Below are 11,997 nucleotides of genomic sequence, written 5' to 3'. Positions count from 1 at the left end.
AGACTATTGCCTACAATAATCCGTTAAAATTATACCGGGGCCCTTCAGGGCTTTTTTTAAATTCTAACACAAAGTACGTTTATAACAATTTTGGTCAGATTGTTTTCAACAGATTGATACTTCAGAATAACAATAAGTTTTGTCCAAACTATGAATTAAGTATAAGGATAAGTCTATTTACTTCCACTTTTCATTAAAATATTCCATCATTATGGTTTTAGAACCACTGATACTGATGCCTAAAAGTCAGTGACCGGTACAGTAAAATCATGACAAGTCCCGAATCGAAGTTTCTAGCCATTACAGTGGATTGCATTTGAAAGAAATCCGCAAAAACAGCATACTATCTTAAACTACAACTCATTACCTATTCAATAAGCACATTTCCACGTTATTTATCCAAACTTAAATATTTGACTTTTGTCCAGCCAGATCGGCCGTTCCGCGATGAGAGCCCGACGACGCCCCCATGGGAAGGAAGGGAGGGGACGAGGAATCCTGCACCGTCACAAAGGCGGGCAGGTCCTACCATCAGCGAAACCAAGCTTACGCAATTAATATGCTACCAATTTTAGTAGATTTTCCTATGAGGAAGAAAAATCTATCGATCAAATCGGTAGATAGTCAAGGGCACAGTCAATAAAGGGCAGGCTCAAGATGGGCCAATGGGAAGCCTTTCACCTGCTACCGTTTGGCGCGCATTTTATTCGATCGCCACCATTGGCCACATAGTGACGCCACAAGGCAAATTGATCTATGTCAGTGTGATTTTCGCCATAAAGCGTAATGGAAATGGGGTGACGTGATCCGTCTTTAATCGGATTTTTGCAGTAATTTTTGTAGTGAGAGTCGTAGATTCAGTTTTATTCGGCTTTCGCAATGGGGCCTGACCGGCGTTGGAGTGTACCTGAGTGGAAAGGAAGCTACTATGCCAAAAGAGACGTAATACGGAGCTGGGCATAAACAACGAAAGCCTCTTCAAACCAAGGGTAAGTAATCACATATTTTGGGTAGAATATGGTGAATCCGATCATTAAAAAAATGATAGTTTGCATCGCTTTCCTGCCAATGAGCAGCCACCCGCAGCCACGTGGCTGCGGACAACCGGAAAATGGCCATTTTAGCAAAGTTAACAAAATCGTTATTTCTCATCACAAAAACACGGTTCAAAGACTTACTTGATTGCTAGGAGTTCGATGCAAACAATCATTTTTTGATGATCGGATTGATTTTCAAAATGCAGTCAGAGCGGTCACTTTTGGGGAGGGAGGCCTCCTGCTCAGAGGGTCGAAGAAGAGAGGGGCCAGCGAGGTGAGCTCGTCGAGGAAAGGGTACCGGATTAGCGACCCTTCGGAGGATTTACCACGCCCATCCTGGAAGTACCTGCTCCACGGCAACCACGAAACGCATTTTAACCTTATTGCCGCATGTGAGGAGAAGGTTTTCGTAGACTCAACAGTAGTGAAAGGGCTAAGGGGTCATGAATCTCCCCCAAATTTTATGAAAATTTTTCAATTTCCATTAGTGTAATAGTTTTTGTGTCAATATGTGAAGGAATAATGGGAGTTACTATACACAAATGCATGGCAACAAATCCCAGACGTGAGAGAAGTTTTATTTGTATTTATAGTAGAGCCTGCTGCTCTCCGCTGTATAAATGCCCTTCTTATCTTGGGAGTATTGGACCCCCCCCCCCAAAATTTGATGTTGAATCCGCCCCTACGACTCAGCTCCCATCCCCATTCATATAGGTGGATCCAGGGGGGGGGGGGCACGGGGGCACGTGCCCCCCCTAGACCCTCAAAAATATGCAAGATTTTTAATACGGTCCCATTATCATTGCATTCGTTTTGTATTACGAGGTATCCTTGTGCCCCACCCAGAACAAAATCCTGGATACGGCCTTGCTTGTGCCCCTCCCAGAAAAAAATCCTGGATCCGCCCCTGTCCCCATTACTTTTGATTCGTATTTCAAATGGCCTAATATTTCTCGTGAGAACCACTCTATGTCCATCATATGAGGAGGACCCAAAAATAACCTTTCTGAGTCACTAAACACTGAGCACCTCTTACCTGATGAGTTCCTCTCCGAAGTTGATTTTCTGGATACCATGGACCTGTTTGAAAATTGAAAACAAAGGACAGTGAAGGTGATGCATAAATAAAGATGTCAACAGGTGCACATGAAGAAATTTATTGTAAACATTGAAACTAAGAGTGTAATCATACACATGGCTGTACAATGTACATACTTAAGTATTACACTTTAAAATTTTCAGCCCTATCACTTTTTTTGTCTTAACCTCCAGTGCTGATTCATTGATTTTTTTACTACAACTGCTCACACAAATGTTTGCGGAGGACCACAATAGCATTTTCCAGGTATCACTGGCTGTGTGTCCCAAAGCACACATACCTAAGAAAAGGTTTTCACAATCGAGCAGCTTCTTAGTAAGAGCTAAGCCTTTGAGAGGAAACCATTAAAAACTCTTCTTCCTCACAACCACACAGTTTCAAAATTGTTAAATAATTATATAGAATATGATTAAGCAAATTTGGCAAAGGACACAACAACTGAATTCGATCCCATTTAATAATATGTATAACTGAAGGCACCATCAAATTGAAAGTCTTCACCACAGTTTGTACATCCTTGCACACATCACAGCGTAGTTTTCTCACTGCACAAAACACACAATAATCACCAATGTATGCTAGAACAGGCAACAAGCTCTCTCCTTCACAATGTCATCATCCCCTATGGTTGGAGACACATTTAATGCTCTCCTCCATGCCTTCATAATTTCCATCAAAATCAATATCAGTTATGTTTATCCCACCTCTCTCCCTCTCATGTTCTACGGCACCATCAGCTTATTTTCACACTCTCATAACTGCCTCACAAATGTGTGAAAGTTACTACCACTCATTTGACGGCACAAACTAAAGCAACCTTCCAAGTTGTCAGTTTGAAATTTACCTGGTAAAATGAATGACATTTTAAGTTCACCCAAACGATAGGACAAAATTTCCAAGATGGTGAGCGTGCTTAGTTTTAGAGCAGAAAAGGTTTCCCTTGCTTGCAGTGGCGTAACCAGGAATTTCGTTTTGGGGGGGGGGGGTAACGGGGGGGAAAATTTTTGAAAAACAGAGTACTAAGTAATGGGTTTTAAACTAATTTTAATATTTTTAATAATCAAAAGAACCTCATTTATGAAAGGAATATTTTGTAAATTCATGATTTTTCAATATTTTTACTTTCTTTTATGAAGAAAAGTAATTGTGTTTTTATATTTTGTGGGGGTCCGGACCCCCTGTACCCCCCCTGGCTATGCCATTGTGTGAGCACCCCTGTTGAAAATTTCATGGATTCCCATCTATCCAGCCAATCTAAAGAGTGATTGAGGAACAGATATTTTTTATATTGGGGGCAGCGGTCAGAAGACACTTAATTGTAAAATTAAGTTTTCAGCATTCAAGGTTTTCACATTCATCATTTTCCACCAATGCAACACGATTTTTAAATATGCTGCTATACTATCAGAATTAGAAATACATCATATTTTTTCCCCACATCAAGAAGAACAGCAATAAGATAATCATTAAAAATTTGGAGCACCAAATTCACATATCACATTCACACACAATTCACTGCCATATGCCATGCCAACAATTTTACCTGCTCTATAGTTCAAAAATGATTTCAGGTTAATTTCATCCAACATTAAAATGACATTTTTGTGTTGAGGCACAAATTTGAAGGTAGGGGTACTTTTGCTGAAGGTATTTCAAAAAATTATTACCTCGTTGCTCACTCTTGGGTTCAGACTTATTGCAGAGGACATTTGAATGGTGCTTGGACAGAGCAATATACCTCTCCCTATTTACCTAATACATTTATAAGCAGTAGGTACAACTGTGCTAAATATCCACATATCTGTGGAATAGTCAGGCTCATTAAAACATTTCAATGACAGCTGTTCCCAATGAACTGATACATAATATGGATCACTGCCTGACATGACAGACTTAAGGAAATCAGTAGCAATGACCAAGGAGTCACTGCTACGTTAATCAGAAGAGGCAGAGCAAGAAATTTTGGACGATATCTCATCAAAGGTTCTGACATCCTCAACTTTCATGGGCAAGCTAAACGTCCTCAGTTTTAAAATTAGAGCTTTTTACAAATAAATAGATACTAGCAATGAGTGCATCATTAACCACAACAGAATACTTAATTACAGGCGTGGGGTTGAGGATAATGTTAAGAAAAAGAATACAGTCATTCTTATGAACCATTGTCCAAAAATTTCCCATATCAAAAAACCTTAGATTTTCTCCAAGATCCCATAAGCTTAGGATCAATCTCTATTTGTTGTATGTGTCCTTCTCCCTAATGCTTTCCTCCACTGCCTTTTCCAATCCAGGAAATTCCTTCACCTTTCTGCATTTGCCTTTCATATTTACTCTCCCCCATGCTTGCCTGGGAAGATAGGTAGCTGGGGCAATTGGGAAGTAAGGATGGCACAGCTCCAGGTCTCAGTCGTGGTAATTTCAATGGTGCAAAAAGTAATCTCCATGACCTTTTACTCCTCTACTTCACGAACGAAGAACAAAATGCTCTTCACAAACCTGTAAAAGTAATGAAATGTAATTACCTTCAGGTCTCAATACAACAATCAAGATTAAAATTTTACATTTTTACTCTCATTTAAAAAATGTAATAGCTCACTTCCTAGAACAGGTTTTTTTGGACTTCTCTTAATTTATTTCAAAGCATTTCTAATTCTCTAATCTACTACATTTTGCTGTTCTTTCTATCTTTCATTTTTAGTCTCGACAAAACCAGTGAGCAAGGGCATCAATATTTAACTATGAATATTGGTGAATTATGACATTTAGGAAATAATACGAATCAGTTCACCTAATAGACGTCAAGGCTAATTAAAATCTGACAAATTGCCCAACATGTTAACTAACAAGCAATAACTTTTCCCTCACTGAGGTCAACACAAAGTCTTCCAATAAAATAAGAGCAATTAATAAGCACTAGGTACTCTAACTAATTGGAGCATTTAATATTTGTGTAAACTTTAACACAGCTGTACTTATTTTATTTAGGAGTATTTCAGTGATGACTTGTATAATTGGTAAGCAAGACAAAATGATACTTTTCAACTCCACCAAACAGTAAAATGAAAATAAGAAACACCATTCCAATTAGTGAGAATTTTGGAACCCTTAAATTATTAATAAAAATTGTGGAATTAATAGAAATTCTACTTCAGTGGATCTTGCTATTCAACTCCTCATTTCTTTGTTTCTATCCCGAAAGAACAATTGTACAGAGCCGTGCAAAAAGCACCATGGGTGGCTGAGAAAACCCATGTTCTGGGGTGCCTACGGCAATGATGTCAGTTAGTTTAACTATAAAATAATATGAGATCATATTTATATGAAATCGCAAAAAGTATTTCTTTTGCATCTAACAACGGGGCATACAAACAAAGCTCTTTTCCGAATTGGTGTAATTTCACCATGACTGTGCTTCTTTTACCCTGACTGTGGCATTTATCCAAAATTTTTAATGCTACCTGGATATTCTGGTCACTTTCCCTCTCCGTAAGGATCGCTAATGTGCTTAACCCCAGATAGTACAAAGTAAGGGAGTTTCTTATCGTTTTCGTACGGAAAAATTTATAAGCAGCTTATCGTAAGTTAAGGTTTATATAAGGCAAAGGTAAGGTTTAGGGAAAAATAGGTAAGGAATGCCATCAAATATCCTCAGGCAACGTAAGTCGCTTCTGTTGGACTGAACAGCGTACTACACATGCTACGCTGCTCATCCCAATATGAATTTAAAGCCTACCGGTGAAATTTAGCGAGTCTTTATAAGAGCTTAACAACTGATAACAGATTTTCCTGTAAATAGAAAAAATTAACAGCTGCAAGCTACTGGCTGGTGAAGATACAAAGCAAAATACAAGTACTTTATCCTTGCGGCGGAAAGAAAAAAAATTAACTATGGGGAGAACCGATCGTAAGAGATACACTTCCATAGCTCTATACGCTAACTACTACTACATAACGGCACCTGATGATTATGAGAGGCATAGTTACCAGTTAAAAATCCAGTTATGTAGATAAACTTGGCTGGCAGGCATAGGCAGATCTAGGGGGGGGCACCGGGGCACGTGCCCCCCCCCCCAGACCCTTAAAAAATATGCAAGATTTTTAATATGGTCCCATTATTATTGCTTTCATTTTGTATTATGAGGTATCCTTGTGCCCCCCCAGAAAGAAATCCTGGATCTGCCCCTGCTGGCAGGTGATTGAAAAACTGAAATTATTCAAGGTCCACAGAATATAACATGAATGAATTTTAATTTATTGTCTGATAACCCGATGAATACAATATATATTACAGATTCCTTCCAGCATTTTTATATTATTCAACGCTGCTATTCTTGTGAAATATGTGTTTTTCCTACGACCTTCTTTTCGTCATCATATTTTCGATCAGTTCATAAATGTGAATGATTTTCAAATTATGGCCATATGATATTATTTCTGCTGATATTATAAAAGTGCCAAGAATGGAAAAATTGTTCTTATACATGAATCCCTTTATGAATACTCGAAAACAACATCTGTTGAAGTGCTGAAAATCATTACTCTGGATGTTTGTCGGCCTGGCCGTAAGAAACCCATAATAAGCTTACTTGAGGAGGGGGGGCAGGGGGGGGGGGGAGAGGGTAAGCAAGGCCGTATCTAGGATTTTGTTCTGAAGGGGGCACAAGGATACCTCATAATTAGAGATACGTGAAAATCGCACTTTCAGTTTTATTTTATCGCACTTTCAATAACAGTTTATCGCATTTTGTAGCGTCTATTTTTTTATTTTCATAATGAGGTAGATGACGATAAAATGTAGTGAAACACAGTTATATGACAAAATATTTTAAATAATTATGTTTTAGAACAATAATAAATTAAGGAATAAGACATAAAGTGGCGGAGGTGTAGCTTGCCCGCGCCCACTTGTAGTTCGCGGCCACATAGAGTCCCAGCCAACTAGCAGCTGGCCAGTCGCTCACATGCTTTAAGCGGTGAGTGTCGGCGGAGCATTTAAACTGCACTCGGCACAAAGTGTATGAATTTTGCAGTCAAAAAGGCAAATATGCGGAAAAATATCATAAAAGTCCAGTCATCGCATCTATGTCCCTTTTTTTTGCGCACATCGCATCTATATCGCATTTATGGCATTTGCGATTGTCACGCATCTCTGATCATAATACAAAATGAATGCAATGATAATGGGACTGTGTTAAAAATCTTGCATTTTTTTTTAAGGTCTAGGGGGGGGGGCACGTGCCCCCGTGCCCCCCCCCTCCTAGATCCTCCTATGGGTTAAAGCAATAGCAATATGGCTTAAATGATATTCTTCGATTCACCAAATGCGAGTCATGACTAAATTAAATACGTTAAATCAAATAGTTAACAAGCAACAACTTTTCCCTTGCTGTAATCAGTATGAAAAGACTTCCATTACCTAAGACAGGTGTCACTCCACTAATGGATATGAAGTGACTCTCATGACTATGGGTCACTTCGACCTGCAGATGCCTCCTGGAATGCAGGAGAAACTGCTGTCTCCATCACAACCAAGAAATGTTGAAACCCAAAAAAATGCAGTCTTCATTACCATCCCACTGCGGAATCCTTCGCAGATAATTACGTAATTCATTAAGATCTGGAAATAAGTACTAATCAGCAATGAGAATGACTTGGATACAACTAATTTCAGGTACAGCATACTCCCGTTTATCCGTGCATGATTTTCACTCTTGCTCAATTATTCCGCGATCTTTATAGAAAAATAAAATCGGATGCTAAATCATCGGAATTACTGCATTAGTGCTATGATAACCCGGGCTTATTATTTCCGTTAGAATCCCCTTCGTAAAACAAAAGCGATCGCACGCTAGCTGCATTCACGGGAGTACCGTGTTCCTGTTTTCCAAGCCTCGCAGTGCGCGACCACGCTCCGCTAAAAAGATCGCGAACTGGCGAAGAGAGCTCTCATTGAGTCCGGGAAGCACTCTAAAATAACAGAAAACCTCCATAAATAGAAATATATCGAATTATTTAGGTAAATTATGATACAACAAAACATTTAAGTGAAAGTTTGTGTTATCCGTGTTTTCCGATCATGTTCCGTGCCGTCTCTCCCCATCATTAACCCAGATAATCGGGAGTGTGCTGTAGTTTCATCGTAATGAACTGAAGCATTCCAACAAAGAAAGAGGGATCAAGAAAAAAGGGGATATTGCTACATCTGAGAGTATTGCAGGTACTGGTAGGAACCAACAACATATCACCAGGGTAGGTAGCAAAAGAACTGAAAAATAAGAAAAATTATAAGATTAAAAGAATTATCTTCCAAGAGTACAGGTCCATTACTTAATTACTTAACCATTTCAATACAGGTCATTGTTAACATATTTAAAAATAAATTTTGTGTCCGACAATCGTAAACGTGTAGAATTCATTCATCTATGATGAAAGTTGTAAACTCCTAGGCTTTCAGCAATCACACGCTATATAATTCTAAATTGGGGAAAATCACTATAATTACTGCATATTTTAGAATGACAGCACGTGGAAGGCTATAAAATATTTACTTTAGATGAATAATTAATCCTTATCATAACATTACTGAAAATATTGCATGAAGAAGATGGATTACACTCAGAATCAGAGTAACAACAATGCCATTGGCAGAGGAGCCAAATGTGACTTCACATATTTCGCAATGAAGTCTTCATGAGTTCTTCCACACAGAAAAGAACATTGCAGTTAAAGCAATACATCGATAGTTAAAAATAGATTCATGTCATTTACAATGGCAGAGGAGGTAAGTGTGACTTCACTCATTTCACAATGAAGTATTTGTACATACCATGATGAAGCAAGCATGGATTAAAATGATAATAAGTTGGGTAGAAAATATCCAAGAATTAAAAAATCAACTCATCCATAAAAAAGTGATGGGGGCCAATTACGGACAAGAAGATGGTGCGCCTCCGCTGGGCAGAGTTTTCGTTCGGCATACTGTGCCACTTTAAGCAGGGTCATCACGAGGCAATGTGGACTTCTCTGGGGGTCGGAGAGGAAGTGACGTTTTTATGAAAAATTCTGAGCTCTTTCAACCCGAAAATTGCTGCAGCCAATGGCAAGTGCTTGCATTGTTCTAATTCCTCAAGAACTGTCTCTAGCAGATGAATATTTCGGCAACCGTTGCTGGCAGTGGATTAAGACAATATAGTAGTATACACCGTGGATTTATCGGGAAATGTTATTTGTGAATATATCTTACAAATGAATAAAATGAACGATTTTTTGCTCCTTTACATGGCAGACCATCGCAACTATTTGCGAGAGGAGTATTTTTAGGGCCAATGGGCAAGGTGAACCACCAACTCCATCAAAGCTGTTACAGAATTGTGCATTCTTAAAAAAATATATGAAAATCCATCACAAATACTTTGCTGGAGAGCAAAATCAGAGACCAAAACACTTAACTCCTGTGGAATAACAAAAAGTCTGTTCACCAGCATTCCTTTCTTGTAAGTATAGGGGTTTGGAAATCTAATGCCAATTCAGAGAGCACAAAAAAGGTACTTTAAAAAATAATGAAAAATATCTTTCAGGCAATTATCAATGAAAAGCAATTGACAGTTAAAGAAACAAAAGACATGCACTTACAGTAAAAAGAAACTTTTATTTCATGATAATGTGACATAGTTTCACTATTTCCTTTGTTTCACAAATACACAATCACAGAAAAACTGTCTGCCCACAATACACATGTGAGATTGCATTTTGGTTCCTTTGCCTACACAAACAGACAATTATTGAATTATTGAAATACAATGTATTTCAATAACTCAGGAAAAATCCATAAAGTAGCTCACAGCATTGAAAATAGTAGGAAATCGGGAAATACAATCATCAAAAACTGTAAGTCACTACCACTCTTATATTCACTATGTATCTTTACTAGCTTTGATCTTGATAGCTTGATCGAGAAATATCATCCCTTCCATGAATAATGGAGGTGAACACGCCACTGACAATTTTTACATTACTTTCAGACATTTCTTGGTAGCATAATAACACTGCAGTTTACAAATCAATCACGATGGAACACTGATAATTACAACTCCAGGCCAATATTTTTCAGCCTCGTCAAACTATGTGCATTACAACCACTGGCACTGTGATTATCAGCAGAATGTAAACGAAGTTGTCACGTTGAAAATAACACTTTTTTGGCACAAAAGACGTTTGTAGATATCTCCAAGCAGTGAGCAAAAGTTGTATTCACCTTACAATACAAGCACAGGCAGTCCTAAAGCACAAATTTTCCAGTCCATATGAGTAAATGGATGAAGTTATTGTATATAAAAGCATAGCGAGCATTAGAAAACATCAAAATTGTTCTAATTACAGAATTGAATGAGGTACTGTTGATAACATCAACTTACTATCATTGTATCCACCTCAAATGACCGTGGCTCATACAGCTACAACAATGTTATTTAGGTATTATAAAATCTTTGGTCTCACTGCTCCAGTTTTATATTTTATGCGCTTACTCTCATATTAATAAAATAAATACAGTAAAACCTCTATGTAGTGAACGTCTTTACATAGTACACCTCCATACTTCATACCACCCCTACAGTCCCGTCAGATTTAAATGTAAATTTATAGACAAACCTCTTTACAATGTAAACCTCCACTTATCATACCAAGGAGACACCCCCGAGATGGCCAAACTACCCCTGCAACTCGTACGGAAACGTCAAGAGACCATTAATGCAGCCGCGATTACATACATGGAATGACATTTTCAGCAATAAATGCTTCACACTTTTTTTTTCTTATACATCTTTAATATGCTGGAATTTTCATGTTAATCATTAGTTGTGGCCATTCTGTTCCATATGAAAGCATACCTAACAGTAAATAATAAAAAAGGTATCCAACCATCCTAATCATTTCAAGTGACTGGTCGAATTAAAAGAGATCATATCGTTTTCTCTCGAATCACGATAAAAATTATGCAATAGCGCTCACTTTCTTTAATTATTAAATAATAAATATATGTTCACGAATGCATGCATGTTTGTTTAAACACATAAATATAATGGTTTAAAACACAGTAGTACCTTTCATTTCCCAAGGATATGAAAAAATGGTGCCTATCACTAAAACCTCTCTATAGTGAATCTCCATACATCAAATTGCCCAAATTTTGGTCCCCTCCATTACGATGTAAAGAGGTTTTACTGTAATATGAGGGCTTTTGAGTCTCTTTCGTAGGATATTTTGCTTTAAAAACCCCCGCTCAACCCAAAAAAGGTAAACAAATATATCCAGCCATGACGTATCACTCCAACCCCCTAGCCTCAATGCTCTTAACGCCTTTTTCCCTCCACCCTACACTTCTGCCTCAGTTCCTTTCACTTCTTCCATCTCCAACACTAATATCACTTTCTTGGTTGCGGACATACACCTTTCTAGCAATAACTTATTCAAAACATCCATTTACATCAAAGCCACCAACAAGCAGCAATACCTCCACTACAATAGCTGCCATCCACCTCAAACCAAATGTTCCATCCCTTTTTCTCTCTCCATCCGTGGACATAAGATTCCCAATAACCCCGACGATCTTCAGAAATTCCTCTGTAAACTACACCTCTTTTTTTGCCACTGATACCCCAAAAACATTTAAACAATAAAATAAGAAAAAAAAACAAATTTTCCGAATAAAGCCCACGTGGATAATAATAATCGCCTGATCCTGACAATCGTGAAGGACTTGTGCCCCATTCTTTCTAACCACAAATCCACCCGCCAGATTTTCCCTTCTACTCCACAGATCACCAATAGGAGACCACCAAATCTAAGCACCATTTTGAAAGC

General features: G+C 38.1%; 1 long non-coding RNA gene across 1 annotated transcript in view; it reads right to left on the bottom strand.

Moving 5' to 3' along the window:
* Positions 1–8,341: 8,341 nt before the first annotated feature.
* Positions 8,342–11,997, bottom strand: part of LOC124168088 — a 7,373-nt gene continuing 3,717 nt past the window's right edge. Inside the window, exon 3 of the long non-coding RNA XR_006866840.1 lies at positions 8,342–8,401. This is a non-coding gene — a long non-coding RNA (uncharacterized LOC124168088). The remainder of the gene's footprint in view (positions 8,402–11,997) is intronic.

Source organism: Ischnura elegans, chromosome 11, assembly GCF_921293095.1.
Source record: "Ischnura elegans chromosome 11, ioIscEleg1.1, whole genome shotgun sequence".
NCBI lineage: Eukaryota > Metazoa > Arthropoda > Insecta > Odonata > Coenagrionidae > Ischnura > Ischnura elegans.
The sequence above is the reverse complement of the archived record's forward strand: the minus strand, read 5'-3'. Positions and strand labels throughout refer to the sequence as shown.